The sequence below is a fragment of the Lupinus angustifolius genome, unplaced genomic scaffold (genome assembly GCF_001865875.1).
Source record: "Lupinus angustifolius cultivar Tanjil unplaced genomic scaffold, LupAngTanjil_v1.0 Scaffold_382, whole genome shotgun sequence".
NCBI lineage: Eukaryota > Viridiplantae > Streptophyta > Magnoliopsida > Fabales > Fabaceae > Lupinus > Lupinus angustifolius.
This window is the reverse complement of record NW_017727793.1, coordinates 302,424-330,062: the sequence shown is the minus strand read 5'-3', so window position 1 is coordinate 330,062 and position 27,639 is coordinate 302,424. Positions and strand designations below refer to the sequence as shown.

The 27,639-nt window shown below is 32.4% G+C and overlaps 1 long non-coding RNA gene across 1 annotated transcript; it reads right to left on the bottom strand.

The window, feature by feature from the left end:
• Positions 1-14,167: 14,167 nt before the first annotated feature.
• Positions 14,168-20,631, bottom strand: LOC109341157. Its single transcript, XR_002106906.1, has 3 exons — positions 20,621-20,631; positions 17,397-17,399; positions 14,168-14,301 (listed from the first exon to the last, which is right to left on the bottom strand). It is a non-coding gene; the product is annotated as an uncharacterized LOC109341157 (long non-coding RNA).
• Between the last annotated feature and the right edge of the window lie 7,008 nt (positions 20,632-27,639).

Here is a 27,639-nt window from a genome sequence, read left to right as displayed (position 1 = left end):
CTTTCTTTTTTTGGATTTTGAACATCCAAGGTGTGACAGTCTTATGTCTTTCTAACTTCACAATTTTCACACTTTTGATTTTATTGGAACTTTCTACTCAAAACATAAGATCAACCCAATAATTGTCAAAATTAAGATACTTGAAGTCATCATTATGCTTAATTTTTCCTCAAAAGCTTAAGTTGAGAAGCCCTAGACAAGAATCATCACAAAATCCATGTTGGTTTGAGAGGCTTTCACTATTCCTTAGCATTATTATTGTTTATGTTATGCACAACTCTTTAAAAAGCAATATTAAGAACAATAATCATGTCAACATGGAAAATGTTTGGCTTAAGATTGGTAATGACGAGAGAATGAATTTTAATCCCATGCATTAAAAGTGATATGTTTTTATCAAAATTTCTGAAATTTAATGGAGTTTGTTTTTCTCTGTCTTGTGGTGTGCCTTGGGCAAATCGATTTCTCAATAAGGTTTTTTAAGCTTGTATTGTGACTTGATTATTTATTTTTTGTCCTATCTTCTTTGTTCTATCTTCAACAATGTTTTGACATGGAATTCAACAATTAAAAGGATATTATTGGGTAATGGGTAGAGACATAATATCAATGTGATAATATTCCCTTAAGGAATATTAATTGTTTCGTTGATAGTTATTTATATTAGCATTTTATTTGTTCTTACTTTTTCCTTAGATAATCATTGAGGATTCTCAACGTCCTTATATATTCTCTATTTTCTATTCTGTCACACTTTGACTGTTGTATATTTTTACTTGACTTGAATTGAATTCTTTATCCTCTAGGTAAGATAGAGGAAATGATGTATGAACGGTGTGAAATAGTGTATTTGTTTCTTAATAATTGAATTTTAGAGAAAAGAACTGAAATTGACCCTCCCCTAAGTATTGATAGTTTGTAGGTATTTCAAAAAAAACTATTCTTTCACAATGACTAGACTCAAATTGAGTGACTAGGGATATCTTCCTAGTGTTTTGAAATTACAAAGAAGATTTATGTTATTACAAAAGCCTGCTCGATGATCCACACCATTTTTTATCTGACATTTGCATCATACTCTATACCATTTTAATTATCTTGACTCAAATATCTCATATTAATGTATGAATTATTTTATTTAGCTTGTCTTTGCGGTGAAAGTTATATGTGAAATGAAATATGATATTGTAATTTGGATAACCAATGCATTAGTATATACCTATTAAAAATATATATTGGAAAATAAATCTTTAAATATGAATAAAGACTAGGGGTGCTTCTTTATTAGATAGCCTAAACCTCTAGTTTACCAAAAACTGAGTGTTACATTTTTATATTAGCAAATTGGGGTGAGTTCTTCATGAATGAAATCTCCCTTATATATTCTCAAACCAAAACATTCCCCTAAAACCCGATGAGGCTTGCATCAATTAGGTCTCGTACCTTGACTTTTAATTTATTGTAATCCTTTATGAGATGACCAGTTGCCCTTATATGATATTTATAGTGAGCATTTGGGTCACTCCTCTAGGTATAAAGGTACCACTTTCTTAATGGGTAAAAGAGTCAACATGGACATCTAAAAGAGTTTTGTAACAACTCAAAGTAAAATATGAGAATCAAATCATAACAAAATATTTCATTTTCGTTTATGGGATCATCTTTCTTGACTATTAGCTATCAAAAAATGATGTATGGCTGATATTTCCTCCTCCATTTCTTTAAATGTTGTTTCATATTCGATTATCATGTTAGTTGAGTCTTTAACATTTTTGTAGCTCACTAAGCAACCCTCTATTCTACCCCTCATGGTAATCGAGTGAGGAAAATCCAAAGAAACACCTCCCATTAGTAGATCAAGGAATGGTGATTGGAGAGTGTGAACACCTAATTTCATACATGTGTAAAAAACAAATTTAAAAAAAAGAGTTTTAGGGCATGTATCGATTAAATACATTTCAAGGACTAAATTGCAATTATCCTAACCTATACCTATTATTGGAAATTTGGGCAAAGCCCATACCTCGCTCGCTCTCCCGCACTTATTGGGCAAACATGATGTGTAAAATGTGTCTATCCGCCTTAAAATGTCCGCCCAATATGCCATATTCGCTCGTAGACATTTCAAGCGGGCAAAACAGGTGGCCCATGGGCATGATTAGATAAATTATTGAACATCAAATATGTAAATATATATGTATTTGTCAAATGTGAGAAAATATGTTCAACTTGTTATATATGCATTTGTATATCAAATGTAAGAAAATACTGTCATTTTCTTATTAAATATATGCATTTGTATTTTGTATATTAATATATGCATATGTACTATTCCATTTGTATTTTGTATGTAAATTATATATTTTGCATTATATATATATGTATGCATTTACATTTTGTATGTATTGCTTCATTTGTATGGTTGTTTATTATGATAAATACATTTGTTTATATGAATACAAATTATATACTTTTCTTTTGTATGAAGTTATATAAATTTGTATATATTTTTTAGTTTTGCTTAGGGTGGCTCGTAAGTCTGACTTGCCCATGTTTAGGGCGGGCATGACATGATATTTCATGCCTTATTTTAAAATGGGTATGCCCATCCTAATTTAGGCGGATATTGCTTGGGCACGAGCAGGAGTAGGTAGAGCAACCCAAATTACAAATACTATCTATACCCTAACCCTAAACATAATAATAAGTCCCTATGAAAAAACCCTTAACTAAACCCTAAAAAATAACTTAGCAAACAATAAGAGAAACACAACAAAAAAAGGCAATCAGTAGGCAACCTCCATAATGAGAGAAAAGAAAGGTAATGTTCCGACAATATTGACCAAAAGACAAAGAAAATACAAACTGAGCTTAATCCTTCTAGCATCATCTCCTTCATTCACCCCTGTCAATAATGCCCTACATATCTCCATCACAACAACCCATATGTACTCATCCCCACCTATTTCAAAAACAATGGTAATGGTTCTACTCATCCCCACCTATTTCAAAAACAATGGTAATGGTTCTACCATTTGTCTAATGTGTAATTTGTCATGGTTCTACCATTTGTCTAATGTGTAATTTGTCATGGTTCTACCATTTGTCTAATGTGTAATTTGTCATGGTTCTACCATTTGTCTAATGTGTAATTTGTCATGGTTCTACCATTTTCATCAAATTTCAGCAAATAGAGAAGCTCATGGGACTCTGGGTTCCTCAAGCTGGATCAGTGGTTGTCAAAACGAGATCTAGATGTGGGACTAGAGGAGTCCTCACATCTGTTTGTTGAGGCGATGGGAAAAGACTAACGATCCTCCCCACGTCGCTCTTGGACTGGGGTTATGAATATGAAGTGGACCCTCAACCAACAGCTTATCCACACTATAATGGCTTGATCGTTGTCTACACTACTGACAACATCTCCTATATTCTTGTGGAGCATCCATTACATGAAAGTCACAAGCATGAGACATATAGCCACCATGCTTCACGATCTCCTCATGCATTGTGCGTCATCTAGAACCTTGGCCAACTCGTGCTATATTAGACCTCCATTTTTAATTCCACTCATCCTGGTTTTCTCGGGTAGCCTAGGGAAGATAATGGTATTCACCTTCCCCTTTTTATTATATTTTATTACTTATTTTTATTTATTTTATTCAAATTTGTATATATGTTTTTTATTGTGTTTTCCTTTCATTTATTTATTATTTTTATTCTTTCATATCTTATTGTTATTTATTGTGTATTATATTAATTTCATATGGGTGCACTATTCTATATATGAAAAGAATGTTTATGTGGTTTTGGTCCTTTAAGAGTTTTGAGGGATTGAAAAGATTCTTTAAATAATTATCTTTGATAAAAGAAGTAATATTCGTCTAAAGTCTTATTTTTCTATCCTATTTGAGATGAAAAGTGGTATGTAATTTAAACTGCATCTTTTGTCTCTCAAATATGGGTAAAACAATATAGTCGAGAGTTGAATTTTTTTCTTACCTTAGTTCTAAGAAATTAAATTTTATTCATGCATTTTATTAAATAAATCAAAATCTTAGAGTTCTAGGATTAAAGGAAGTGTTACTCGACCCAAGTTTATCTTCACATCCTATTTGAGCTTAAAAGTAGTACACAATTTTAAATTGCATTTTCTTTCTCTGAAATATGGGTAAGGCGATATAGCCTAGAGTTTAATCTTCTTTCATACCTTTGATAAGGGCCAAAAATACCTAATTTTCATACACTTTTCATGACATTTATCATATGTAATTCATGCAAAACCAACTTAATTCAACAATTTTTAGATAAATTGTCATAGTTTGATTGTATATTTTGTCCACCTGTTTTCCAAATCTTTGTGTGAAGTTTTTTAGGAAAAGTCAAAGAGAAGAAAAATTCATAAAAATAGTAAAGCAAGGAGGTGTCCACATAAGCCACTTTTGATGCACACATGGCAATCTAAGTATTTTTTCCAAAATCATGGACCAAAAACATGAAGTTGCTCACTAAGTAGTCTAGCGTGGACAAACAGGACCACCCAACTGACCTGACACCAACTTGACTCGGTCAGACACAAGCTTTAAATGGTCAGACTTAAGTATGACACAAGCCAACCTGCTCAAACTGTCAACTTAGCGTGCACCTGGACCGCCCAACCTAGAACCACACATCTGGCCAGAGTATGACAAGCTGCTCAAGTAGAGAGTTGAGCGGTGCCACCTAAGGATCCAGGCGGGCAGGACCCTGCAAGTGTTCAACTTGACTTGGTCACCAAGCCATGATGGCATCATGCATGACCTCACTTGACAAGGCCTCTGAGCACTTTTCATAATAGCCCACAATAGCTTGGTCAAGTAGCTCACAAATAGCTTTGCTGAGTAAAAACCAAGCAGCTAACTAAGCTGCTTGGCTAAAGACCAAACTCATGCTGAAAGGTTTGGTGTGCCTGATGTAGACCAAGAGGGCCAGGTGGTGACCTGGTTGCCTATAAATATAGGCCCTCTTCCACCATTAAAAAGGACTTCCATTCTTCACTTTTGCTCTAAAAAACACTTTTCTATAGAATTCTTGTAGTTTGGGGCCACTGTTCCAAGCTAGTTCTTAGGTAAATTTTGTAATTTTCTCTTAGAACTCAATAGGAGAAAGGAGTTGGTAAATATGATGCAAAAATTAATTTTGTAATCTCATTTAGTTCCAAAAGCATCTCATCATTGGATAAATGGCTAATGCTCCTACACATTGATTTGGATTATGGTGTAATGATATTTCTTTTCTTCATTTATAACATCTTTTGATTTCAATGTATATTCAAGTTACTACATTTGGTTAATTTTGATTCTTTAAGAAGTTTTTAATGAAGTTTTAGCTTGATCACCTAAAACTTGATTTAAAGATCCAAAATGCTTCTTCTTAAGGTATTGACAAGTGAACTAAAAAGTATAACCTACACCTTAGATCACTTTCCATATCAAAGCATCTATTTTAAGAAACCTATGTTTAAGGCTAAATAATGTTAATAGAGCCTGAAGTAGGGTGTGACAACCTATCCGACGAGTGACAGTTAATTATTATTTAGTGTATTTCATAGGGATTGAAAATCATCTATATATACTAGGACACTAGATGGGGGATTTAGACTTGGTGTTTGGAATTACCAAAGTATAACACATAACTTGTCTAAATGTTTTCAAAATCATTCGAGTTTAGAAATAATTCCATATTTCAAACTAATTTTCTCCTCAAGAATTTGTGAATATTAGTTTATGTTTCTTTGTTTTTTTTGCTATAATATGCCTATATGATTTTCTTCTAATGCAATTCCCTTTGGACCAACATAACCATATACTATACTACAATTGAATCTTGAAAGAGATGTAAGTGTAAAATAGTAAAGTGTTAACTCATAAATTTTATTTGTTGATTAAATATTCCTAAAAACATAAGTTCAAACCAACTCATGGTTTGTAACTTGGTACATAGGAATAATATGCAAAAAAAAGTGCAATCCAATCAATGATTGTTACTTAAACAATAAAAGAATGATGAATAATAAATCTATCTGCTAACATTTAGTTTTTGTCATGTATTTTCCGCAACTAACTTTTACTTTCTGTCCTTTATTTTCCACAACTAATATTTACTTTCTGTCAGTTACTTTTCCGCAACTAAAATTTATTTATTGCTTTATTCTTTATATCAACCCTTCGAAAGAAGTGGTACGATTAACTGCTAACTTTATTCTTTTGTTCATTTTATTCTTTGATACAAACCTTTCATAAGAACTGATATGGTTAACTTAATAAAATGAGACTGACATTTATGGTATGGTTAAAAGGAACCCGAAAATGGAGTAAATGAATAAAGTCATTAATTAAATAGATTGTTCATCACTCATCACCTTTAAATAAATAAAATAAACTTGTAAGGCCACTCAAATTATCCTTTCAACAAAGTGACACATTTGTTGTTGAAGGAGGAATTCCTATTATGGTAATATGCTTTCAACCACCTTAGATAATAAAAATTAAATTTTTTTCATGCTTTTTATTAATTAAATCAAACTCTTAGATATCTAGGGTTAAATGAAGTGGTACTCAACCAGAGTCTGATCTTCCTATCCTATTTGAGCTGAAAAACAGTACACGATTTTAAACTGCATTTTCTCTCTCTCAAATATGGGTAAGGTGATGTATTCGAGAGTTGAATCTTTTTTCTTACCTTAGATATAAGATATTAAATTATATTCATGCCTTTTATTAAATAAATCAAACTCTTAGAATTATAGGGTTAAAGAAAATGTTACTCAACCTGAGTCTTATCTTCCTATCTTATTTGTGCTAAAAAGTGGTACGTGATTTTAAACTGCATATTCTCTCTCTCAAATGCAATCGAGAATTGAATATTCTTTTTTACCTTATATAAGATGATAAATTTTATTCATGCATTTTTTCAAAACTCTTAGAATTAAAGTGTTAAAGGAAACGATACTTGATTCAAGTCTTATCTTCCTATGCTATTTGAGCTAAAAAGCGGTACGAGGTTTTAAACTAAATTTTTTCTCTCTCAAATATAGGTAAAGCAATCTAACCCAAATTTGAATATTATTTTTTATCGCAGATGCCAAACATAAATATTGATACTTTACTTTTATAATTAAAATCAACTATACACACCAAACATTTTTCAACCAAGAAATATATAGTCTTAATTTCCCTATTGCACCTAATGACACATAGGAGGAAGATAAACTCTTATCAAATACAAAAATAAAAAAATATAAATTATGTTCCAATAAATAATTATTTAATTTAGCAAGATTTTAGGTGTACATAATTATATACGACTATTGTGAGTGCCATTTGACAACTAATGAGGTGCTAATAAGTTCCCTAATATCTAATCTACTCCCGAACCTAGAATCTGAGTTCAAAGGCCAATTTTCCAATATTTGGGCCTAAAAGTGTCTTTATATGCTTGGACCACAAATACAAGGTGGAGACTCCACTAAGTCACATAACCAGTATTCATCCAAAGATTGGTGCTCGATAGCTATAGTCTCCATTAGGGATTTCCTAAGAGAGTCATGCCCAAAGTAGTCAATTGCATGGATTCACGTGTACCTCTTGAAGCTTGTCTTTTTCTTTTTTGTACATAATTGTGATGCTAATTTTTTTTTTTTTTTTTGAGTTTTTTTTATGTTTTTGAGTTGTTTGCCTAGATGAGATGAGTTTGTCTGTAACGGGTTTGTATGCTTCTCATACACAACACCATGTACAAAGTGTCCTTGTACATATACATGTCCTATATCTGATATTAAATATATTTTAGGGTTTGAAGAGATATATACCTTGTCGGTGTTGACTTCTAGTCAAATCTTGTACTAGCATAAAGGACCAACCACAATGTTATCGATATCATGAGTTAGGCACTTGAGGGCTAGACTTCTCCCGTTTCTTACCTCTGATAATTGGGTTTCTATTTCTCCGTGGAAGAGATTCAATTTAATGTCCTTTTAGAAGTCTAGAAATCTCCAAGGAGTCCATTTTAGACATACCCTAATATCTAAACATTGGAATATGGCTTTTAGACATAACCATTTTAGGATATACCTTATGTTAGACACAAAAAGTACACTTCTATCTTTGTATATATCATTGTTTTTTCACAAGTTGGAGCTTCCCAATATCATCATCCATGCTTGAGTGGGAAAAGATACTATTGCACTTTGATATCTTTATGCCATGAGGACAACTTATTCATAAAGACACCCAAAATGGACACCTCATCCTAAGGGAGTTTTTTTAATAAAATTCAGGGCAACTGCCTTCGTCATCAATTAGCATGAATAATATGATGATCATTAGTCAAAAATGACATGTCATATTTTGCATTCATAAGTCTTGGAAGGCTCATTTCCTCCCGAATTCAGCCATAAAAGTGTAAGAGTCGTTGTTTCATCTCGATATATTGTCACTTGTAATGATGGCTAAATTTCCCTAAAAGGGATCCATTATCCTTTGCAGTATACATTCTGCATCAATCACACACTTCATTCATTCATACATGCATTCATTCAAAAAATCGATCATTCAAAAATTCACCCATGAAAAAAGAATATATTGTTCCAACATTCATCCAAAAATAGATCATTCTAACATTCATCCAAAAATAGATCATTCTAACATTCATCCATTTATATGTTCAATCAGTCAAAAGTTAACACTATATAATTCATACATTCATCTACTTATTCATGCATAATGCATTCATAAAAACACAAAAATAAATTATTTAAATATTGCATTTCATACATCATCGTACTATGTGTTGCATTTTATGCATTACCATAAATGATCTAAAATGAAAAAAATAATTTCATTTATGCATCCTCATATGCATTCAAAGTAGAAGAAAAAGTGTAGCACATGAATTTTCCATGCATAAAAAATTACATCCTTATATCATTTACTTATCTTATTCATTATGACACCCCTTTCATAAATTTAAAAATCATTTCCTAGTTGCATTATCTAAGGTATTCATTAGTTGAAAGTCGATTTCAAAAGCGCTACTTTTGGACTTAATTGAAGACATTCATGGTTGAGACTAAACATGTCCATATAATCACAGAGAATCACAAGATAATATATCATTTCCTACCCTAGTATGAACAGAGATTGCTTTGAAAAAAGCTTCTCCTCATTTTGAAGACCCCAATTGCACAAGTCAATCCCGATTACCCTTTCACTCACCTATGTTTCCTTCCATCTATAAAGATTCATTTTTCGCTACACATATTTTTAACAAGTACATTCTAGTGTGTTGATGATGCAAATTTATTATCCCATACTTCATTCCACAAATCTCATTCACTAAAAAAACTAAAAAAATTAATTCATGCATTAATGTGAGATATTCGACTCAAAATTAAAATGACATGGAGGATCATGCAAATGTAAGATCCAAAATGATGAAGATCTTCATGTAGATTTACCTAATAATACAAGGATTCATTGTTAATCCCCAACATTTCATAATATTTCCCTAGTCACCCCATTTGAGCCTAGGCATTATGATAAGAAATTGTTTCTTGAGTTGCCCGTGAAGTATCAATAGCATGTAGATGGTAGTTTTTTCAACAATGTTTTCTTGATATTCAATTATTAATGAACGATACATTCTTTGACGTTGTCATACACCATTTCCCATATCTGAATCAAAGGATGAGAAATCAAAAGAAAGTCAAATTAAAATGTTCATCGATCAAAGTGTAAAAATGTATATACAAGAAGCCCGTTGAGAATCATCAATAAAAATCTTAGGAAAAGGTTAGGACAAAGAAAATATAATGTCAATGATCATCAAAAGAAATATTCATATCCTATCACGAAAGATTCTAACATTAATTCTATGTTGTAACCCATCCCATCACAAAAAATCTCAATAAAATCCTAGTAGTTAAATGTAATGTAAGACAAATGGTGGAAATAGAATAGTGAGAAATGAGAATAACAAAAGGAGAAATCAGCATCATAAACATACATTTAACTCGTATATCCTTTTTATTTCTAAAACCCTTAACCAGGACACCTTACAAGTTCAAGAACACCTTGTCAAATATTTTATTTGCCCAACATAATTCATTAGGGCGTAGAAATGTTGACTCCATTAAGCCTCATAATTTAAAAAAATATATATATCATCTTTAATGTGTTTGATCAAAATTCATTATTTTTCATCATTATCATCACAATAGGGATCATCAACAAGACAACAACATTCAATCCACTCATCACCACCCCATAGCCCAATCACTTTTCAACTTTTCATAACCATTATTTTTAGTATTTTTTTAAAGAGTTATGCATGAAATAAGGAGCACCAGAGGAAAGGAAAAGTGGAAGCCTCTCAAACTAGAGTAATTTTTGAGATGATTTTTGAACTCATTCTTTATGTGACGATATCCTTATCAAAATCCAGAAATGTAATAATATTTTGGTGTCAAAGCTTGATAATATTTTGAAGCATGCTATGGAAACTAAATCCAACAATATATTTGAAGATATGGGTTAGAAAATGTCCAAGAACGTAGGTTAGGGTACTTCTGGAATTTGGGAAAAAACACTAGGAATGCATGTTTGGGTATTGTCGTAACCTACAAAGATAAGAAACACTGAAGATGTGGGTCAGGATAATACTGAAATATGGGAAGATAAAACCAAGAACACAAATCAGAGTATTTTCGGAACTAAGAAATGAAAAATAGTATGAACACAAGTTGAGGTATTGCCTCAGCCTAGGAAGATAAGAAACACTAAAGATGTAGGTCAGGGCGCTGCCAAAACATAGGAAAATAAAACACTAAGAACACATATCAAAGTACTACTAGAACCTAGGAAGGTAAGAAACATGGAAAGAAAACTCTATGAGTGCAAGTCGAGGTACTGGCCCATCCTAGGAAGATAAAAAACAATGAAGATGCAGGCTAGAGTGTTGTTAGAATTTGGGAAGATAAAGCCAGGAACTCGATTTGGGAAGATAAATCCAGAAACTTGGGTTGGTGGAACCACTAAATCCAAGACAAAACACATGTCTTTGACACCCTTCAAACCATAGGAACCCGTTTCCTCAGTAGCGTTGATTATTTTCTCCATGGCATTAATTTTCACTTGATCTTGATGATTCATAGAATTATGTGGAGTGGGGGAGTGATTGTTATTGACTTGGAGAACTACGATCTTTCTATGAGGAGAATTTCAGAAACCAATCCTTTGTTGAGTTGAGGTAGAAGAAGATGTATCACCTTGTGCAACAAGCTTAGTCTCTGCAGCCTTGATTGCAAACATAAACTCCACATTGTTGTGGTACTCTCTTCCTTATTGTATTGCTTCAGTTTGAACCATGATTGTTTCCAGTCTAGTCCTAAAATTTTGCCTTCGAAACCAATCTACAACTTATTAGACCCATTGCCAATAGATCATGAAATTTATGCATAGCAAATGGTTTTCATTTCTGCATGAGGTTCATGAAGTGGTCCACTTTTTTTTCTTTCTATATATAATATGAACTGAAATGTAATCTTTAATTTATATAATGTAAGGAATGTTAACCCTGAGTACATATTACTTCAACAATGCATTACATGTATTTTAGGAATTATTTGATATACTTAGGGGTGTAAAAAATGAATGAGATTAAACATATTTTCATTGAAATGTACAAATTTGATAGTTTTTTTAACACATGAGTTTGCTTTTGAAAATGCAATGTATGATGCAAATAATTTGGAATGCATGAAGGTAACTTTAAATGCAATTTTGAAATGCTTGAAGAGGTATGAAGTCAATGAAAGTCAATGAATGTTTGAATGCATGCATGATATATCAATAGGTGATTGAATGGTATGCATGAACATGATGTCTCAAATTGGATGGAAAACTGTTATAGAGTTAATGCCAACCTAGGCTAAATATAATTTTCCCTTGGTTTTTATTATGTCAAAAAATTACCCTTAGGACGATATGTCTGACAGAGAGTATTTATTTTGCATGCGGATGTGCCATCTTCATGGCATAAGGACAACAAATATAGTGATATCATGTACATTTGAAGCTTACTGGAGATGGGGTAACCTTATTTAAGGGACAAAATGTCCCAATTTATGACGAGGGATAAAATTATGATGTGATTCATGTGTCCCAATCAAGTTTTTGAAATATCTTAAGATCACAAATCTATAGTGAAGTATTAGGGTATATTTAAAGTGGACTCCATATATGGTTTTAGACTTATAAACATTGATTGCATACAAACCAAATATCATGGGCTTGAAACGAGAAGAGACAACCTTCTAAAGCATCTAACTCGCAATAATGGGAACAATATGGGTGGTCCATCATGTTAATATCAAAGAGATTCAATGTCCATAGTGCAGAGCAAATGTCTCTCCTATCTCAACCTAATATCTAATGTGCGGGTTGAGGGAATGTATGTTTGTTAGGCACTACGCCAAAATTTGAATTTAACAACGATCATTTAACAACACTTAATAACACAACAATGTTAAATACAAGGCGGGAGAGAATCAACAACGTTCTTTAAAGCAAACGTTGTTAAATGTAATAAGCAGATAAATATTCAATATCACTTTCTACAATGAGCGTTGTTGAATGTTTGCCTCAAAGATTCAATACCACTCCTTTAAGAAAGCAATATTAATTTACAGCGATTCAACAACGCCCTTTATAGTGAGCGCTATTGAAACTCGTGACCTTTCAAGATTTGTCATACTTTTTAAAGAAAAAAGTAAATGAATATTCACATATATTTGTATGCATAAACTTTCTAATTGATTTATTCAAAATATAATAATCAACAATGTTCACTACAACAAGAATTGTTGAATGTTTTCATGCCTAGTACATTTAACAATGTTTGCTTGAAAGACCACTATTAAATGTAGTATGTCGTAAAAATTTCAACATTGCTTGTTGTAGTGAGCATTGTTGAATATCAAGACCAAAGACATTCGACAATGCTCACTTGTATGAGCATTGTTGAATGTGAATTATCAACAATGCTCTTTACAACGAGCGATGTTGGATATTAATTGATGTTTAAAACTCAAAACTTGAATCACTTCCCTCGACACTCTCAAACTTGTTCAAGCAGAAACCCTCGTACACTCAGATAACCATCATTCATTAAAAAAACTTCAACAATGAATTCTCACACCAGTAGTGATGCTACCCTCGAAAGTCAAAATATACTTCATGTGTAACGACTTCCATGAAAAAGGTTATTCGTGCTAGGAGCAAGAACATCAACTTACTAGTTGAATGGAATACAAAGGGTCAACCATTAAATACGAAGACTGGCAACACTTTGGTAAGCTACATTGGCGTTACGGTTAGCTAGAATGTGCCAATAACATTCGTCTCTTGGAATGATAAGTTTTTTATTCCCATGAAGGAGCACATTTGGATGATATGATTGTAAGTTGCTACTTACATAGTGTTTATGTGCCTTCATGCAATGTATTTATGTGTTTTCATGCAACATATTTTTGTATTCCATGCAATGTATTTTTGTGTTTCCATGCAATGTAATTACATGTTTTATTTATCTATTTTAATTCAACCTCAAACCTCCAACCAAATATGAAAATCTCATTTCCGAGGATCAGTGGAGTACTTTTGTCACTAGACACACACAAGACGAGTCTTTCATGGTAAAGTCATCTTCTTTGTATTGAATGTATATTGATGTTTTTGTATATAGAGGAATCAAGGAGAAAATTGTAAGTATGTCTAATTTTTAAATACATTATTGGTTATATTTTGTATTGATATTTAATTACACTATTGGTTATATTTTGGCAACTGGAACAAAATGATACACCTTCAAATATTACAGCAATAGACCTCGATGTTCTACTGGTGGATACCTGTAAGAACAAGCAATATGTCATCGACAATAAAAAAGTTTAAGAAGTAGCAAACCGTGTTGTAAGTACTTATCATTTAAACTTAATTTCTATACTTTATTTATCATTGTAATTAATTAATATTATATTTTTTTATTGATGTGTTAGGTTGCCCTAAAATAAAAGGAATGAGAACTACAGACCTAAATAGTCAAGAGGTACTTTTTATGGGTACTACCAAGGGTATCTCCCACCTTTTCTGGGTAAGGAACTAATACATTTCGGGGTGCATGGTTGTCTCTTCCAACAAGTGTCGCTCTCAAGAATCGAACACTTGACCTTTTGGTCATCCTAGGGATCTAGTAGGGCCTTATCTGGGGTGCAGGATTTGGGATAAGCAAGCAACAATGTTTACCCCGTCAAAAGCATGTAACCAATGTTGACATGGCTCAGATGCAGAACCAGTTGGATACCCTGATGCAACGGTTTAATGAATGTGAAAGTTCAATTAAAAATAAGGAACTTGAGAGGCATCAACAAGGCGATGGCCCTAGCATCGATTAGAGTTGCACATAAGCTACTCACAACTTCCCTAGGGTAATTTAATTGACTTGTTTTCATTTACTTGCCCTTTAGTTTAATATTAGTCACAAGCTTATATATTTTAATTAACATTTAGGGAATCAATACTTGACATTTATATCTAGATATCCCATCTAAACTATTAGTGGGTATTGGTAAAGTGCACAATTTACCAAATAATATGCTGCATAATGCACCTATCTCCCCCAATCACGTGAAGATCGAGATTGATGTTGCAGTAGATGTTGATGCATTGTTGTCCATTCCTCTGGATGAGGATACATTTATAGTTGGAGGGGCTATAGCTACTTATGTGGCTTGGCAAATAGACCTTGTTGTTGTTGATCTTCCCAAGGTATAATTTTCAATACATTAAGTTATACTCTTCTTATTACATTTTATTATTAATTGATCTATAATTGGTTTGCTTTGTATTGAAAATTTAATTTACATGAAAATTATAGACCCAAAGAAAAGAATTTAGATGGCTCATTGACAATCCTTCCTATAGAATAACATGTTCATGTATAGAAAAAGGCCAAACTAGTGAAGTCTAAGCATAGCAAAAAAAAAATAGTAAGCCATTGTCTACGTCTAAAGGATCTTCGAGGGTTGAAGCCTCCAAGAAGATCAAGTTCTATACTAAATTGATGAAGTGTGTACAAGACTTGGATGTTGGTTTTTTATTTCCGATATCAATGTCCGATGAAGTCTACGGGTAGAGTACCCCAAATTTCATTGGCTTTGATGAAGTTAAGGAAGTATGAAAACATGATTAGATAATTTCATTTGCCATATGTGTATATATGAGGTAATTTTTGTTTTCTTAACATCCACTTTTGCATTTAATTAATCATTTGTGTTATAATTAATTAATGTTGATGTTATATGTTAGGTACATGTATAACAATCATATTATCAAAGATAAAAAGAAGGTGTTGTTCTTGTCCCCATAATATACAAATTTGGTTATGAGTAACCCCAATGAAAAAAGAAGAACAGAGGGGGCAGCTACAACATATAGTTGATATGCTCATCAAATATAAAAACAAGACAAATTTATTCCTTGCACCTTTTACTATCGATGAACATTTTTTCTAAACATAATTTAGTTATATTTAGTATCTTTGTGTTTAACATTCCCTAACTTTATGTGATTTAATTTGTATGTTTTGTTAGACAACATTGACTTTTGATTGTCATTAATTGGATTGAAGAACAAATATATTATTTGGATTCTTTGAAACACGGCGATCCGAACAATTACCCGTTATGAAGGAAATCTTCACTACGTAAGTACGTATTTTGTTTACTAATGAAGTACACTTCCAATTTCACTTTCTGTTTACTAATGAGCTATATATTTTGTTGTCTAGGTGGCTACAAATTTACAAAGCTCAAGTTCCTTCTAAATTTGTTTCAAATAATATTAGATGGGCTCATGTAAAGGGATTGACATATATCTTAAACAATTATATGTTAGTATTCATATTTCAAGTAAAGGTACTTATATGTTTATTTAATTTTAATTGTAGAATCCTGCCAAAACAACGACAAAGATTATGACTATTATATGATGTACTTCATGAAGGAGATTATTCAGCAATAGTTAGCTTTAGTCCAGTTTGATATAGAGGAATACATAGATGACCAAATTATCCAGATTAAGGAGGATTTGTCAAATTTTGAACATACTAATGTTATTAGTAATCGGTTTAGGGTTTTCATTGTACATGTTGTAGCTTAGGGAGTTAGATTGTAAGCTTAGTGAATACAATGTATAGATTAGGGAATACAATATATTGTTTTGGTTTATCCAATCAATCAAAATATTAAAAAATTTGTTCAATATGTTGTGTCAATACAATGTTTTGTTTTGAATTCAATTGTTGAATGCAATTTCTGTCATGTTAAGTTGAATACCATTTTCTCTTCAATATATTGTATTTATAAATTGTGTTTTGATATTGTGTTATGTTGTTGCTAGATTGTGTTTTGGTGTGTTGGTGTTGTGTTTTGATGTTGTGTTGTGTTTTGGTGTTATATTGGGCTTTGGTGCTAGATGTGTCTATTAACAGTGTTAGAAATAAGAACTATGACATTCCACATCACTTTTTTAAAGGGTCGTTGTTGAATGTATGCAAATTGCATATATAACAACACTCCTTTAAAGGGGAGTTGTTGAATCTTTGTAGATAGTACATTCATCAGTGTTCCTTGGAAGTGGGGGTTGTTGAATGTCAAATATTCAACAATGCTTCTTTGAACGAGCATTGTTGAATATCATAGTTTCATATTGAAATGCAACACAATTTCAACAGCGCTAGTTTGAATAAACATTCTTGAATATCTGAATTCAAAACTACTACTAAATTTAAGAATTTATAATTAATTAATTGTCATTATATTAGTTAATTGTCACTATTTGAGTATCATTTAAAATAATTAATAATATAAATATTACTAAATTAGCACTTCATTTGAGTGAATAATTAATAAATTTCTTTGATTAATTAATTAAATGTTTTGTATTCCGTAATAATATATTTGAGGTGGTAATAAAATATTTAATGAATCAACAATACTCCTTTGAACAATTACTTTTTGTTGGAAACAAGCAAGTAATAAAATAGTAAAAGAGTATAGATAAGAGAATAACACAAGGAATTTGGTAACGAGGTTAGGCCAATTGTGCATACGTCTCCAAGAGTGTTGAGAGACTACCACTATGTATTAGAGAATTAGGATTTGTGTTTAGCTATTGTTCTTCTTTTTACATTAGGTTTACATATCATAAATATATAGTCATATACCCCAACTCTTTTACATCAACCCAAACCCATAACTTGTATTGCTATTATCTAGAGAATATGAGTCATTGAACAACAATCTCCACTTTGGAAAATATCATCAATCTCCATCTTCCGCCATTGGGTTGGGGCACTCTATTGTCTAGCATTAGTGAATGTTCAGCATGCTCAGCAATGGTTGAACTTGTCCATGGTAACCGACTTGGTTAACATATCAGTTGCATTTTTGAAGTGTGAACCTTCTGCAATAGTATATACCCACAAGCTACCAACTCTTTGATCTTGTGAATTCTCACATCAATATGTTTGGTCCTAGCATGATACACCTAGTTCTTTGCTAAGAAGATAACACCCTGACAATGACAATGCATCATAACTCCATATTTCTCAATGACTAATTCATTTACCAGCCCCATAAGCCACATGGCTTCGTTAGAAACTTCACTAGTTGTTATGTACTCTACTTTAGTTGTGGACATAGTAACAACAGACTGAACTGACGATTTCCAAATAATTGATCCACCTGTAAGGGTGAAGACAAATCCTATTATGAACCTTCTATCATCCAAGTCTCATGTATAGTCCAAATCAACATAACCAACAATTGAAGGCTTACTCTGTTGACTGTCAAACATGATACCGAGACCTATAGTCCCCTTCAAATATCTGAAATTCATTTGATTGCGTCTCAATGTTGCTCCCCTGGTTTAGACATTTACTTGCATACTTGACTAACTACTTGTGCTAAGTCTGGTCTAATACAAACCATAGTATACATCAAGCAACTTACTGCACTAACATATGAAACCTTTGACATGTACTTCTTCTCTTTATTTGTCTTTGGACACTAACTAGGGAAACTTGAAATGATTTGCCAATAGAGTGCTCACTACTTTAGCATTGCTCATATTAAATCTCTCTAAGATCTTTTCAACATAGCTTTACTAGGAGAGTCATAGTTTTCTAGCTCCCTTATCTCTATGAATCTCCATCCCAAGAATCTTCCCAGCAACTCCTAAATCTTTCATGCCAAACTCATGACCTAGCATGACTTTCAGCTCATTGATATCACTCAAATGATTAGTAGCAATCAACATATCATCAAGCATCAACATATAAGTGTCAAACCACTTATACTACTGTCTGGGACACTACTTCAACTTGAAAACCAAATGACTCTGTCCAACTGCACTAAACTCTTCTAGTTATGCCATGTAAATTTTCTCATCTAATTCACCATAGAGAAAGGCAGTCTTCACATCCATCTATTCTAAGTGTATATCTCGGCTGGCTACCAAGGCAAGCTCTGCCCTAATAGAAGTGTGTCTCACCACCAGGGAGAAAATCTCATTATAGTCGATTCCCTTTTGCTGTGACTACTTTTTTTTTATAAAACAAGCCTTGAACTTCTCCCCTTCTTTTTCTGATATTGTTGGCTTCCTCTTGTACACTCACTTGCACCCAACTGCACGCTTGTTTGGGGGCAATGGGTCAAGCTCCCAAGTTTGGTTCTTGTGTAGAGACTTCAGCTCATCCATCATAGCATTCATTCATTGTTCTTTCTCTTGGTTGTTTATAACCTCTTGAAAGCTACATGAATCTTATGAACTGATATGAAGAGCAACTGAAGCCATATCTCTTTGGAGGTTTAATCGGACGTCTATCCCTGTCTCTAGCAAGTAGACACTCATGCACACCTGAACTCTCCGCCTGAGAATCATCATGTTCTTGTCTTGAACTAGTGCATGGTTCCTTGCCTTTATTCACCTAGTCTGTTTCACTGCTCACTGGAATCATATTTGATCCTGAAGTCTTTCCATTTGGCCTAGACACCTCTGTTAAAACTGATTGTTTCAACATGAAATCTTCATCAAACACTGCATCTCTACTCAAGACCACTTTTCTGGAAATTGGATCCCAGAACTTGAACCTCTTCACACCTTTGGTATATCCAATGAAGATACACCTCTTTGTCTTGGGATCAAGTTTAGATCGTTCTTCACTAGGTACATGTACATAAGCAGGACAACCAAATATGTGTAACATATTATAATTGAATGAGTTACATGTCCATACTTCGTCTACAACTTTACCATCCAACGAAGCCGTGGTGATCTATTGATGACATAGCATGCCATAATAAGTGCATCTACCCAAAATCCCTTGGAAAGTCCAGCATTCATTTTCATACATCTGACACTCTATAAGAGTTCTATTAATCCTCTCTACAACACCATTCTTTGTACTCCATACCATTGTCTAACCTCGAGTAATTGATTTTTCTACAGTCTAGTTCTCTACCTCTACCTTCCAAACCTTGAACTTGGCAAAGACTTCTAACTTATGCTTCAGAAAATATACCCAGACCTGGCGAGAAAAATCATCAATGAAGGTAACAAAATACCTAAGACCTCATAGGGATGGTTCCTCAGTGGGTCCCCATATATCAGTGTAAACATAGTATAGAATGCCCCAAGTCCTGTGTTGACCAGTCTTGAAACTAACTCGTGTTTGTTTCCCAAGCACACAATAATTGCACAAATCTGGCTTGCATTTTCTAACTCCCCTCAACAGTCCTCTTTTGCATAGTTCTATCATGCCACACACACTAATATGTCCCAAACGCATGTGCCATAATTTTGTAGCATTATGGTCTGAATCTACTGAAATCTCTTCAGCAACTCCACCAACAATTGTTATCCATAACAACATGTAATTGTTCCCAGTAGTCCTCTTACCCTTTATCACAGTCAGAGCACCTTTGCATACTCAAAGAACATCATTTTCCCCATTAGCTCTATAGCTAAATCCTTTGGCCTGCAATGTCCCCAGAGAAATCAATTTTTTCTCCAAATCTGGTATGTGTCTAACCTCATATAACGTCTTCACCACACCATCATCCATCACAATTCTAATTTCTCTCATGCCAATAATTCCACATGCTTTATTAATTCCAATATATACGAAACCAAAATTGCATGCCATGTATGTGGTGAACCATTCTATATTTGGCGTCATGTGGTGGGAACAATCATTGTCAAGTATCCACTCATATGCACTATGATTTGATGATACATATAGTAGATCAACTTCATTGTTGTAACTAGAGTCATCTTTATGTGCAACATTTGTAGATGTAGATACTTCATCTTTCCCCACCGACAATCATTTTTTGAAATGTTTAGTCTGTTTGCACATAAAACACTCTATTGGTGTTCTACCACTGGAATTTGGTCTTTTCCCTTTGGCAGGACCTCCTCTGCCTTGTCAACTCCCACGCACTTGACTCCCTTTCACATACAGACCATCACCCTGAGACCCTACCCCTACATTATGTCTTCTTTGAGTGTGAGATAGAAGTGCAGATGTGATCTCATCCAGTTTGATTGAGTCTTTCCTACATGTCAATGTCGTCACCAAGTGTTCATAGGAATTTGGCAAAGAACACAGTAATATTATTGCTTTGTCTTCATCGTCAACCTTCACATCAAGTTTATGAAAGTCATTGATCACTTGATTGAAAGTTTTGAGATGTTGTTGCAAGTCAGCATCCTCCTACATCTTCAGGCCATAGAGTCTTTTTTGCTTCAAATACAACTTATTTGTTAGAGACTTTGATATGAATCATTTCTCTAATGTCTCTCATACCTCTGTTGGTGACATCAAATCCATAACATGATACATCACCTCATATGATAGATAAATTAATATGGTTCCCACATCTTTTTCCTTTAACTCTTTCTAATCCAGTTGGTCCATACCATCTAGTTTATTCTCACGCGGCGCCTTTGATATACCTTGTTGACCCAACACATCCTTAACCCTCCTTTGCCACAATCCAAAATTACCGGTTCCATCGAACTTCCCCACCTTGAATTTGACACTTGAGTTAAGAGCCATCTGATACCAATTATTGGGAACAAGCAATCAATCAAATAGTATAAGAGTATAGATAAGAGAATAACACGAGGAATTTGTTAATGAGTTTTGGCCAATTGTGTCTACGTCTCTAGGAGCGTTAAGAGGCTACCACTATGTATTAGAGATTTAGGATTTGTGTTTAGATATTATTCTTATTTTTACATTAGGTTTACATAACATAAATATATAGCCCTCTATCACAACTCATTTACATCAGCCTAAACTCATAACTTGTATTGATGTTATCTAGAGAATATGAACCACTGCATAACACTTTTGAATGTAAACAATTTATATATTTTATTCTTCTGAGTGAGTAATAAAATATTTTGATTTGAAACATTCAACAACGCCTATTTGATTAAGCATTGTTGAATGTATTACATTTAACAGTGCTCTGTGTAGCAAGCACTATTGTATGTCATGGATAGATTCAACTACACTCTCATTAAGTAGCATTGTTGAATCATTGATTCTCAACAATACCAAGTGCAGTCAAACCCTACAAAAATTAAAACATTCATGTATTCACACACATTCAAGAATTCCAAGTTCACTCACTCAAAACCTAAACTCATTTACTCTCATTGAACCTCAGAATCATCTACCTTAAAAATCATTCAACACCGAAAATCATTCACTCATTCAACCTCAAAATCATTCACTCATTCAACCTCAAAATCATTCAACACTGAAAATCACATTCAACACAAAAATCATTCAACACGAAAATCATTCACTTATTCAACCTCAAAATCATTCAACATGAAAATAATTCACTCATTCAACCTCAAAATCATTCGCTCATTCAACACTGAAAGTTCACTCATTCAACACCGAATTGAAAATGCATTTTCCTTATAAATATTTGCCTTTTAATTACATGAATTGAAAGTAAGTTCACTCATTTAGATTGTATTGAGTTAGGTTTTCCCCTCTCAACTTATTATATGAGTTAGGGTTTCCCCTCATGATGTATTTGTTCTGCTTGGTGAGCTTAACTCCAAGCTTTTAGGGATTTATGCTCACTATATTTTTTTGTCAATTCATTTGTAGAAAATGGACGAAGATGCATTTTGTCCAGAAAGTATTGATCGAAAATGGATGAGTGTCAATTGATTGATGAATGAGTTTAAGGATTGAGTGAAATCATGTATTAGGCTTGCAATTGAGAATGTTGAAAACCCTAATAAAATTGTATGTCCTTGTTTAAAATGTTATTACTCAAAACGAATTAAAAGTTCACTTAGTGTGTAACGGTATTGATCATAGTTACACATATTGGATAAGGTATGGTAAGGAAATAGATGTTAAAGATTATGTTGAGATGAATAAGAAAGAAATCAACAAAAATTATATAAAGGAGATCGTTTCAACAAAATGACAAATCTTGTCGAAGAGGATCTTCGGGATTTTCTTGAGATATTTCAGTAGTTGATAAGTGATGTTGAGAAACCATTATATGATGATTGTACTAAGTTCGTGAGACTAGTAGTGTTGTCAATATTGTATAAGTTGAAATCTGTTAATGGATGGAATGATACGAGTTTCACATACCTACTTGGATTTTTGAAGAATATGTTGTCATAGGATAATGTGCTACATTCTCGAACCTATGATGCTAAACAAATGTTATACTCCATTAGCATGGACTAAAATAGGATACATGATTGTGAAAATGATTGTATCTTATTTTTTTAATGAGTATTTTTCGTTAAAGTTTTGTCCTAAATATAATAGACTGTGATATAAGAAGGAAGAAACAATTCCCAAAAAGGTTGTTTGGTATTTTCCATATAATCAAGATTTAAGCACATGTTTAACAATGCAAAAGATGTAATGAATTTGAAATGGCATGCTAATGAAAGGATTAAGGATGGCAAGCTTCAACATCTTGTAGATTATCATCAATGAAGAAAAATGATCATGACTATCCTAGTTTTGGTTAAGAATCAAGAAATATACGCCTTGCATTGTCAATTGATAAAGTTAACCCAAATAGTGTTTAAAGTAGCTCCTACAGTACATGGTTAGTTATGTTGATGATATACAACCTACCTCATTCTCCATGCATGAAACACAAATATGTGATGTTTTCTATCTTAATTTCTGGACCTAAACAACTAAGAAATGACATAGACATATACTTGGCTCCATTAATTGAAGACTTGAAGCAAATGTGGGATACATGTATAGATGTATATGATGCACATGGGGAAAAAAGTTCAACTTGATGACTTTGTTGTTCGACACAATTAGTGACATCCTTGTATATGGTAATTTGTCACGATATAATACAAAAGCACATTTTGCATGTCCTGCATGTGAAGACAATAATCATTCTAAGAGGTTGGAACGCTATAAGAATAATATCTTACTTGGTGATCGTAGATATTTGCGTTCAGATCATCACTATCGACAATGGAGAAAAGCATTCGATGTGAAAAATGGAGAAGGTCATATTCTTTTATCGTTAATAGGTGACCAATTATTTCAAAAGCTAAATGATTTGAATAATAACTTTGAATGTAAGATTGGACTTGGTTAGTATGGGAATAAGAAAGAAATTGAGGCTGACAATGAAGAGAAAACGTACATATCCACCTCCAACATTCGGAACCTCATATCAATGAAAGACCTCAAGTTAATAAGTCTTAAGTCTCATGATTGTCATGTACTCATAGAGCATTTCTTGCCTATTGGCACATAGTCCATTCTACCTAAATAAGTGTGAGGAACCATAACTAAGTTATGCTTCTTCTTAAAGACATTTTTTAAAAAAGTGATTGACTCGGGGAAATTATATGCATTGCAAAAATAAATTATTTTGACTTTGTGTGAGCTTGAGATGTTTTCCCACCTTCTTTTTTTGATATATTGGTCCATCTAAATATTCTTCTTGTTCGAGAGACACAACTATGTGGTTCTTCCTATATGAGATAAATGTACCCTTTTGAACATTATAAGAAGATATTAAAATGGTATGTGAAGAACCGATCATGATCAGAGGGTTGTATTGTTGAGTGATATATTGTTGCAAAAAGCTCTTGATTTTTGTTCTAGATACCTTGCTGATGGTGATTTCAAAGGCATTCCAAAGCCTCGGTATACAAAAAGAGCATTTGGTGAAGGGATTATTGGGAAACAAATATTGACTATATCAAGAACCGAATTAGAGAAAGTACACTTATATGTTTTACATAATGCCGATGAGGTTGAGCCATATGTTGAAAGACACAAGGAGATGCTTAGGAATTCTAACCTAAGTAAGAATGAAAATTAGATTTCCAGATAGCATAATCGGTGTTTCATAAAGTGACTAAGAAATCACATTTTTGAGGAATTAAATATAAATGCACATTCAATTCCTGAAAGATTGAAATGGTTAATCAATGATTCAAGTATTCATGTCTTATTATACATTAATTACCTAATTAATAGGCCCATATTTTATACAAAAAATAAGATGATCAATGTAAAATGCAAAATAGTGGTGTGACTATTGTTGCTCGAACTTTACATATGTCAAGTAGCAAAGATAAAATCTCAATATATATGCATATGTCATACTTTAGGATCAATGAACGAATATGAGAATTGGATTACATAATGTTTCAATTGTTAGTTTTTTGTTGTATTTGGATTGATAACAATAATTACTTTCGAATTGATGTGTTAGAGTTCATGCATGTGGATCTTAATAGACCAGGATATAAAGATGATCAATTTATTCTAGCATTACATACTCAACAAGTATTTTATGTTAATGACCAAACTGATATGAAATGGTCCATTATTCTTTTTTCTAATAAAGTAATCATCAATAATATTGATGACTAAAAACATGAAGATATTGATGCTGAAGATAATCATTTTTGCAATTGGGATATCACAGTCGTGTGAAAATCAACCAACTACAAATGATGATTTATATACAAGAGATAATCATGATGAGAGACTTTGGGTGAATCAATATGTTCCTCCAAACAAGGATGATGCAAGCTAAAAACATCAAAGAATAATGTAGATCAAAATTTTGTTTGTTTGTAATTTCTATATATTATACTGATATTATTTGAATTGTTTGTAATTTCTATATATTATACTGATATTATTTGTAATTTATATTGTATTGATGTTAATAATACATACATTTGGATATACACTACTGTTGAGAATATATATATTTTGTGTTGTTGATAAATGTATTTATATATATATATATATATATATATATGTGTGTGTGTATTAATGTGTACACTAATCAACATCGCATGTTAGGGGGAGCTCTAGCAAGCACTGTTGAATGTATAACATACAACATCGCTCTCTATAAGGAGTATTGTTGTATGTATCACATACAACAATGCTCTTTCTATAGAACGTTATAATACAACAACACACTCTATAAGGAGTTGTTGTATGTATCACATATATTAGAGTTCTCTATAAGTGATGCTATTATAATTACAACATACTACAGTGTTCCATGTCGTCGGTGTTGTTATATGTATTATATATATAACAGCGCTCTCTATAGGAGGCAATGTTGTATGTATGACATTGATACATACAACAACGCCCATATAAGTTTTCTTGAATCATGTTGACATTCTACTATGCTCATGTATACAACGCCCAAAAGCGATGTTAAATCCCAAAATGAGCGTTGTTGAATTGTAATTCTCACATAGTGAGGACTCAGATGTACAAAGTATTAATGCATGTGAAAGCATACAAACATTTATTACAAAAAATAAAATATCCACTATAAGTTGAAAAAGGAAGATGATTGAGTATATACAAATAATTAATTAAAAATATAATTGCTGAAAATTAAGGGTTTTATTAATTATTTTTTTAATTAATGATTTAATTAAAATAAAATGACTTGTAACCAAATATTTCATAAGTTAGAGAATTAGATTTGTGAGAAGATTATAGATCGAGAAGATATTAACATCTTATTTGCATATTATATATTGAACCATTGCTAGTTACATGAATTAATTTATATCCTGAGGTTGTTTGTTCATTTTTTTAATTATTTAATTAATTATAAAAGTCAAAAATACATTTTAAATTTTTATGTCTGACAAGAGCTTATCTTGCTCTCATGTATCCCTAATGCTAATAGAAAATCAAAACTTATGTCATTCTTGATAGAAAATGTTTGATTGATTGAGTGCATTTAATTTTTTTAAGGAACAAAATTGATGTATCATGATCGTTCAAATGATGAATTGATGAAAAGAAATGAATATTCACGACCATTCCTCCATCCTTAACATGGTTATTTTTTATTTTTGAATTTAATTAAGAAATTTTGGATTTGGCCTTCATTATTTAGCATTAAATAAAAATCATTTTTACTACTACTATTGTTAACATTATTTCAACCCTTTGCTACAAAATAATGAAATATATGCATAGCAAATTATTTTCATTTATGCATGAGGTGCATGAAGTAATCTACTTTTTCTCTTTTTCATACTACATGGATTGTTTTGAACCCTATAATTTAAATGATGCATGAAATACAAACCCTTAATACATCTTACTTCAAGAATGGATGACATGCATTTTAAAAAATATTTCATATACTTAGGGATCTATGAATAGAATTACACTATAAATATTTTATGTATATTTTGCATTGAAATGTATAGATTTGATAGTTTTTAATGTATTACATTGTTTTCAAAAATGCAATTTACAATGCATATAATTTGAAATGCATTAAGGTAATTGTTAAATACAATTTTGAAATGCTTGAAGAGGTAAGAAGTGATTTTTTAAGATAACATGCAAGGGGATTTGTAGTAATGCTTAAAATGACATGGTGAGATAATGGAGTGGAATGTATGATACAGTAATATGTGAAATGTGTAACACCGCGAGTTTTATATTTTATTAATATTGTTATTAATTATATTTTCGAAAATGAATTTCTGGGAATTTTCGGTAAAGAATTAGACGAAACTCTAGTTCAGTTTTAGTCTTGTCATTCTATTTTCAATTTGATGGTAAATTTTCATAATTTTCGGAGACAGTCGGTTTCGGACCACTGTCGGGGCCGAATCTCACCCGGTACGGCTCAAAAAGTGGTTTTTGAGTTCCGTAACTCGGAATCGAATTCCGATTGCGCCATTGGCTTCATAATCACATTTCGCGTCAAGATAGACCCTGATTTGGTCCATAAATATTTTCTAAAATATTTTCACCCGGAATGCCGAAATTGGACGTTCCAACCGTAAGGTAAAATCGGGCGATCATTTTTGGCTACTCGAATATTGGCCGACAATACTCGAGCATGGTTTTAATCGCGTGCGTTTCGCTGAAGTCATCGCGTCGAATGAGGCACTTCACAAAATCTACCTACTAAATCTTATAGATTTC